General features: G+C 30.9%; 2 long non-coding RNA genes across 2 annotated transcripts; both read left to right on the top strand.

The window, feature by feature from the left end:
* Positions 1-573: 573 nt before the first annotated feature.
* LOC145051260 (uncharacterized) lies at positions 574-2,153 on the top strand. The gene is made up of 3 exons (XR_013683494.1): positions 574-645; positions 987-1,085; positions 1,787-2,153. It is a non-coding gene; the product is annotated as an uncharacterized LOC145051260 (long non-coding RNA).
* Positions 2,154-5,447: 3,294 nt separating this feature from the next.
* Positions 5,448-7,027, top strand: LOC145051261 (uncharacterized). Its single transcript, XR_013683495.1, has 3 exons — positions 5,448-5,519; positions 5,861-5,959; positions 6,661-7,027. It is a non-coding gene; the product is annotated as an uncharacterized LOC145051261 (long non-coding RNA).
* Positions 7,028-9,267: the final 2,240 nt, after the last annotated feature.

Below are 9,267 nucleotides of genomic sequence, written 5' to 3' on the forward strand. Positions count from 1 at the left end.
TTCTTAAACATCAAAATATTAACGGTAATCTAAAATATTCTCTATCTACAACATTACAATATTTAAAAAAAAAAACTAAGCAATCAATGAATATATTTCATGGAGAGGGCACAAGATTAACTGTTATGTTTGTTAAGAGAACAACGTTCCAATAATATAAAAGTAGATGTTTCATTATTATAGACGTATGTATAAGATGATTAAAATTTAATTATTACAATAATTCTAAGATATAAAAAATACTATAAGCTATTAAAAACATTGTAAAAAATGATTTGGGCAACTATGATATTTTGATGGTTTATAAAGGATAAATATGATATAAAAAATTAAATTTGACAAATATGATATTTTGATTTTTAAAAATATATGAAATTCTTCTTAAAATAGAAAAATCAAGTACGGCTTTAATCATCAACAAAAAAGTGACATTTTCGATAACCATTGGTCTCTATGTGAAGATATGTACAATAGTAGGGGTGGTTAATGCAAATCAACACTGCTACAGATCAGGGTTAGGGTTACGCCCACACTATATATATGATGTTCAGTTTCATTTCAATACCATTTCACAGCCGCTGTCATGATCGACCCTGTGAATCTAATTCCAGAATTGACACATCGAGATGATATCTCTTCGTCGATGTAAGCATTTTTTTTTTCTATTTGTTCCAACTAGCTAGTCAACTACTGGATTAGGAGGGTAGATCACAATCGTTTCCAACGTATCTGAAAATCATGCATTGTTCTCATAAAGTTATCGATCTGTGTCTTTTTCGGTCATGATAATCACCAGGACTTTTATGTGGCGATTTTATATTTTTCCTGTATCATGCACTTAGCTAGATCCAAAAACTATCAAGGATCTGCAATAATTTAATGCAAAAACATGGATGGTAACAACTGATACATGAAAACTTGTCCTATTTTTTGTGTTTTTAAGTTTATGTCGTTTGCCTGTCACTTATACATTGATCTGCTGTCAGTCTAGTAGAATCAGATTGGTACCTGTTAGGTGTTCATAACATTTCAAGAGTTGGTTTTGTGGGTTTGTCCAGAGGCCCCTCTAGTGGATGCTGGGAAAGGTAAATTAAAATATCTTTTTCTGTTAATTGTTTTAATTCCAAAAAAAATTACTGCTCAACATTTTATTTTATGCAGTATAGATTACGGATCCATTAGTCTAAATTTGACATGTAGTTCCATTCATACTGAATACTGTCTGGAGAAAATAGAGATCTTGACAGAATTTGCAGATCTGATCTGTAGTTCTTGACATGTTTATTCCATAAATATCACTAAAGATTCTGATCTGTTGGCAGTATGAGATCTCTTTAAAGCAAAAAATATGACAATAGTCTACTTGTAGTGATTTTAATTCATGAACTCATTCCATCCGCAATAACTTAAATTTTGAATTAGCATTATACTGTCACTGTTATAAGCAGATCAAGCATCAAAAACCGAAAAACCTGAACAAACCTTCATAGTGATTAAAGCTTTTTCACAAAGCTTATATGAGTCCTATTAATAGTAAAATAAAAGAACAAATTTGAGAACTGAATATATTAGGGCAAGTATTGCTAATTCCCAACAAATATGTATTGAGTAGATTTATAAAATAGTATGAAATATGAAAAAGAACTGTCAATTAAGATTTTACATTTATAATGTGCATGTTGTCTAACATATTATCTTTAGACATAAACTTCTTGTTTCCTTAGTGACGGTAAAAAGATTCATGTTAAAACAAGTAATTTTTAATATGTTTAATGTTTCTTTTCAGATACAATTTGCTCATGCGACCTGTTCAGTGACACATGTTCCCATATGTAGAATTTGGGTCTCTCTGGTTGCATCAGGGTTGTGAAGTCCTTCTGGTTATAGCTTCATACAACACACAATCGTAACTGGTCTTGAAAATGTGTGTTACATAATTAATGACCATAAATTTTTCTTATTATAAAGACCAAAATGAACATTATATTAGGATACACCGGGCAGTTTACCTGCAATATTCAGGCCCACAATGTCTATTGTACAAGCTTTCTATATGTCTATATTGACAGAAGAAACGAATGTTGTTCTTTGGGTGCATGGTGGATTAATCTCTGTTCGGAACCCCTTTAATTTCTATCGGATCAATGTGTTTGTGTGAGTATAAATATATATGTAATGTGTATGTTTGTCAGTAAGTATGAATTTTTATATCACAAGATCTACTCAGGAGAGAACATGTGTTACATAAAAAAATTATTAAATGACACAAATTTTATAACACACAAATTGCGTGGCCTAAATTCTTCAAATTTTACTAGAATTGACATTTTGTTTACAATACCCGATTTAGTGTAAATAAATCTACTCGTGTGTCTTTGTTTCTATGTCATTCAAAGCCTTTATTCTAAAAGTGGTTGTCCTTTTCTGAAACATTTTCTTGTATTGTCCATGAGAAAACTATAGTAGCTTGCCTATCTTTTTTCTCCAAAACGGAGTCCATTCTTTCATACAACCAAAGTTATCATAGTTCGATATCTCTTTTGCTATATCCCTCGTTTCTTTTTTCGATCACTTTATGTCTTTATATGGAGATTTTGTAAACATCAATGGATGGTCGAGGCAAAACAGTTGGATCTATAGTGGAAGCTCACAACGCTAGCTCAAGAAGTAGCAAACACTGCTAGAAGAACTATCTTTCATGACATGCGATGCGTGTCATAAAGACATACAAATGTATATCATTGCACCCATGTCATAAAGGAATATGACACATTTGCGCGTGCATATGACATACAAATGCATATTATTGCAGCCCATTTCATAAAGGAAAATGACACACATTTGCATGTCATAACCTTACGACAAGAATTTATGACATACATTGCCCATCGTTAAAGCATCTGTCATAAAGGAAGACGACACGCATTTTTGCATGTCATTATTTTAAATGTTTAGTAAAGCATATATTTTTATTTGATTTACCAGTTTTCAAATTAAAGAAAACATTACATCTCATAATATAAATAAATATCATACTCAAGAAAGATAATTGATTGTACAAAATGTAACATGTCAAATACAATGATCATTCCAATGATAAAGAAATGTAATAATTTGCTAATATCGCATAAAAGTTTGTTATAAAAAAATAAAGCACAACACTAAAAGAACCATTCTCCTTTGGTAGACTATAGGTTAGCTTTACGAGATGTCACACGTAGCGATTGCTCATCTATTGGTGTTCCAAGCAAAATTCATGTATCACATACTCATCTCAATATGGCTTTACACAACACACAATCATGACTAGATCATGAATTTGTGTATCACATGAATAATGACCATGAATTTTTCTTGTAACCGAGACCAAAATTCGCATTATATTAGGATACACTGAGTTCGGCTGCAAAATTCAAGCCTATAATGTCTATTCTACAAGCTTCCTATACGTCTATGTTGATAAAAGCAACAAATGTTGTTCTTTGGGCGCATGGCAGATTAATCTCTATTCGGAACCCCTTTAATTTCTATCGGATCAATGTATTTGTATGAGTATAAATGTATACTTAATGTATATGTTTGGTATATATGTTTGTCAATGTGTGAATTTTATACCTCGAGATCTAGAAAATTTTCCCATCGTCATTAACTATTCTCTTGGGAAATGCAAGCACAAAATTCTAAAAGAAGAACCATTTCTGGAATAAAGGCTTTTAATAACACAAATCTTAGACACAGGTGGATTTATGATAGAAAAGACAGGTATCGTAAACAGAATGTCATTTCTATAAATTTGAATAATTTAGGACATGCATTTTTGTGTGCCCTAAAATTAGGTGTCATTTTTATAATATTTATAGGTAATGGACGGTCTCTCCTTATTAGATAGCAAGTGGGAAAAATGAAATCCCAAAAAATTACAATAACTCGCGTATATCATTGCACCCATGTCATAAAGGAATATGACACATTTGCGTGTGCATATGACATAGAAATGCATATTATTGCAGCCCATTTCATAAAGGAAAATGACACACATTTGCATGTCATAACCTTACGACATACATATATATATATATATATATATATATATATATATATATATATATATATATATAGACACACACATACAAGATGTTGAGTTTCATTTAATACGATTTCATAGCCGTTGTTATGCTCGACCCTGTGAATCTAAATCGAACATCGACACATCCCCATGATATCTCTTTGTCGATGTAAGCAATGTTTGTTTTTTGCTATTTCTTCCAACTAGCTATTCAACTACTGGATTAGAAGGATATGTCCCAACTAGAAGGATATATCCCAATCGTTTCCTACATATCTGAAAATCGTGCATTGGTTTCATAAAGTTATCGATCCATGTCTTTTTCGGTCTTGATAATCACTAGGACTTTTATGTGTTGATTTCTTTTTTTTTTCTTTATCATGCAGTTAGATCTAAAAGCTAGCAAAGATCCACAATAATTTAAAACAAAACATGGAAGGTAACAATTTATACTTTAATACTTTTCTAAATCATGTGTTTTCAAGCATCCAATTTTTGGTGTCTTTTCGTGAACCCATTAATTTTGTGGTAAAATATTAAAATAAATATAATGAGTATTATGGCCATTTACAAATAAGAATTGTTAAACAATAAGAGTTGTTAAAGGCATGGTGTGGCCATTAATACACAATAACTGTTTAAAAATAAAGGAAGAATTTGGTATATGCCTTATTAAACATCAAAATATTATTTGCCCTAAATATCATATTCACCCTAATAAAATTTTAAAATATCATATATGTCTACCTTAAACATCAAAAATATCATATATGCCCATGTTAAATATTAAAATATTATGTGTATACTTTTCTTAAACATCAAAATATTAACGGTAATCTAAAATATTCTCTATCTACAACATTACAATATTTAAAAAAAAAAACTAAGCAATCAATGAATATATTTCATGGAGAGGGCACAAGATTAACTGTTATGTTTGTTAAGAGAACAACGTTCCAATAATATAAAAGTAGATGTTTCATTATTATAGACGTATGTATAAGATGATTAAAATTTAATTATTACAATAATTCTAAGATATAAAAAATACTATAAGCTATTAAAAACATTGTAAAAAATGATTTGGGCAACTATGATATTTTGATGGTTTATAAAGGATAAATATGATATAAAAAATTAAATTTGACAAATATGATATTTTGATTTTTAAAAATATATGAAATTCTTCTTAAAATAGAAAAATCAAGTACGGCTTTAATCATCAACAAAAAAGTGACATTTTCGATAACCATTGGTCTCTATGTGAAGATATGTACAATAGTAGGGGTGGTTAATGCAAATCAACACTGCTACAGATCAGGGTTAGGGTTACGCCCACACTATATATATGATGTTCAGTTTCATTTCAATACCATTTCACAGCCGCTGTCATGATCGACCCTGTGAATCTAATTCCAGAATTGACACATCGAGATGATATCTCTTCGTCGATGTAAGCATTTTTTTTTTCTATTTGTTCCAACTAGCTAGTCAACTACTGGATTAGGAGGGTAGATCACAATCGTTTCCAACGTATCTGAAAATCATGCATTGTTCTCATAAAGTTATCGATCTGTGTCTTTTTCGGTCATGATAATCACCAGGACTTTTATGTGGCGATTTTATATTTTTCCTGTATCATGCACTTAGCTAGATCCAAAAACTATCAAGGATCTGCAATAATTTAATGCAAAAACATGGATGGTAACAACTGATACATGAAAACTTGTCCTATTTTTTGTGTTTTTAAGTTTATGTCGTTTGCCTGTCACTTATACATTGATCTGCTGTCAGTCTAGTAGAATCAGATTGGTACCTGTTAGGTGTTCATAACATTTCAAGAGTTGGTTTTGTGGGTTTGTCCAGAGGCCCCTCTAGTGGATGCTGGGAAAGGTAAATTAAAATATCTTTTTCTGTTAATTGTTTTAATTCCAAAAAAAATTACTGCTCAACATTTTATTTTATGCAGTATAGATTACGGATCCATTAGTCTAAATTTGACATGTAGTTCCATTCATACTGAATACTGTCTGGAGAAAATAGAGATCTTGACAGAATTTGCAGATCTGATCTGTAGTTCTTGACATGTTTATTCCATAAATATCACTAAAGATTCTGATCTGTTGGCAGTATGAGATCTCTTTAAAGCAAAAAATATGACAATAGTCTACTTGTAGTGATTTTAATTCATGAACTCATTCCATCCGCAATAACTTAAATTTTGAATTAGCATTATACTGTCACTGTTATAAGCAGATCAAGCATCAAAAACCGAAAAACCTGAACAAACCTTCATAGTGATTAAAGCTTTTTCACAAAGCTTATATGAGTCCTATTAATAGTAAAATAAAAGAACAAATTTGAGAACTGAATATATTAGGGCAAGTATTGCTAATTCCCAACAAATATGTATTGAGTAGATTTATAAAATAGTATGAAATATGAAAAAGAACTGTCAATTAAGATTTTACATTTATAATGTGCATGTTGTCTAACATATTATCTTTAGACATAAACTTCTTGTTTCCTTAGTGACGGTAAAAAGATTCATGTTAAAACAAGTAATTTTTAATATGTTTAATGTTTCTTTTCAGATACAATTTGCTCATGCGACCTGTTCAGTGACACATGTTCCCATATGTAGAATTTGGGTCTCTCTGGTTGCATCAGGGTTGTGAAGTCCTTCTGGTTATAGCTTCATACAACACACAATCGTAACTGGTCTTGAAAATGTGTGTTACATAATTAATGACCATAAATTTTTCTTATTATAAAGACCAAAATGAACATTATATTAGGATACACCGGGCAGTTTACCTGCAATATTCAGGCCCACAATGTCTATTGTACAAGCTTTCTATATGTCTATATTGACAGAAGAAACGAATGTTGTTCTTTGGGTGCATGGTGGATTAATCTCTGTTCGGAACCCCTTTAATTTCTATCGGATCAATGTGTTTGTGTGAGTATAAATATATATGTAATGTGTATGTTTGTCAGTAAGTATGAATTTTTATATCACAAGATCTACTCAGGAGAGAACATGTGTTACATAAAAAAATTATTAAATGACACAAATTTTATAACACACAAATTGCGTGGCCTAAATTCTTCAAATTTTACTAGAATTGACATTTTGTTTACAATACCCGATTTAGTGTAAATAAATCTACTCGTGTGTCTTTGTTTCTATGTCATTCAAAGCCTTTATTCTAAAAGTGGTTGTCCTTTTCTGAAACATTTTCTTGTATTGTCCATGAGAAAACTATAGTAGCTTGCCTATCTTTTTTCTCCAAAACGGAGTCCATTCTTTCATACAACCAAAGTTATCATAGTTCGATATCTCTTTTGCTATATCCCTCGTTTCTTTTTTCGATCACTTTATGTCTTTATATGGAGATTTTGTAAACATCAATGGATGGTCGAGGCAAAACAGTTGGATCTATAGTGGAAGCTCACAACGCTAGCTCAAGAAGTAGCAAACACTGCTAGAAGAACTATCTTTCATGACATGCGATGCGTGTCATAAAGACATACAAATGTATATCATTGCACCCATGTCATAAAGGAATATGACACATTTGTGTGTGCATATGACATACAAATGCATATTATTGCAGCCCATTTCATAAAGGAAAATGACACACATTTGCATGTCATAACCTTACGACAAGAATTTATGACATACATTGCCCATCGTTAAAGCATCTGTCATAAAGGAAGACGACACGCATTTTTGCATGTCATTATTTTAAATGTTTTGTAAAGCATATATTTTTATTTGATTTACCAGTTTTCAAATTAAAGAAAACATTACATCTCATAATATAAATAAATATCATACTCAAGAAAGATAATTGATTGTACAAAATGTAACATGTCAAATACAATGATCATTCCAATGATAAAGAAATGTAATAATTGGCTAATATCGCATAAAAGTTTGTTATAAAAAAATAAAGCACAACACTAAAAGAACCATTCTCCTTTGGTAGTCTATAGGTTAGCTTTACGAGATGTCACACGTAGCGATTGCTCATCTATTGGTGTTCTAAGCAAAATTCATGTATCACATACTCATCTCAATATGGCTTTACACAACACACAATCATGACTAGATCATGAATTTGTGTATCACATGAATAATGACCATGAATTTTTCTTGTAACCGAGACCAAAATTCGCATTATATTAGGATACACTGAGTTCGGCTGCAAAATTCAAGCCTATAATGTCTATTCTACAAGCTTCCTATACGTCTACGTTGATAAAAGCAACAAATGTTGTTCTTTGGGCGCATGGCAGATTAATCTCTATTCGGAACCCCTTTAATTTCTATCGGATCAATGTATTTGTATGAGTATAAATATATACTTAATGTATATGTTTGGTATATATGTTTGTCAATGTGTGAATTTTATACCTCGAGATCTAGAAAATTTTCCCATCGTCATTAACTATTCTCTTGGGAAATGCAAGCACAAAATTCTAAAAGAAGAACCATTTCTGGAATAAAGGCTTTTAATAACACAAATCTTAGACACAGGTGGATTTATGATAGAAAAGACCGGTATCGTAAATAGAATGTCATTTCTATAAATTTGAATAATTTAGGACATGCATTTTTGTGTGCCCTAAAATTAGGTGTCATTTTTATAATATTTATAGGTAATGGACGGTCTCTCCTTATTAGATAGCAAGTGGGAAAAATGAAATCCCAAAAAATTACAATAACTCGCGTATATCATTGCACCCATGTCATAAAGGAATATGACACATTTGCGTGTGCATATGACATAGAAATGCATATTATTGCAGCCCATTTCATAAAGGAAAATGACACACATTTGCATGTCATAACCTTACGACATACATACATATATATATATATATATATATATATATATATATATATATATATATATATATAGACACACACATACAAGATGTTGAGTTTCATTTAATACGATTTCATAGCCGTTGTTATGCTCGACCCTGTGAATCTAAATCCAACATCGACACATCCCCATGATATCTCTTCGTCGATGTAAGCAATGTTTGTTTTTTGCTATTTCTTCCAACTAGCTATTCAACTACTGGATTAGAAGGATATATCCCAACTAGAAGGATATATCCCAATCGTTTCCTACATATCTGAAAATCGTGCATTGCTTTCATAAAGTTATCGATCCATGTCTTTT

The sequence above is a fragment of the Lactuca serriola genome, chromosome 5, assembly GCF_051521515.1.
Source record: "Lactuca serriola cultivar US96UC23 chromosome 5, Lser_US96UC23_V15, whole genome shotgun sequence".
Taxonomy (NCBI): Eukaryota; Viridiplantae; Streptophyta; class Magnoliopsida; order Asterales; family Asteraceae; genus Lactuca; species Lactuca serriola.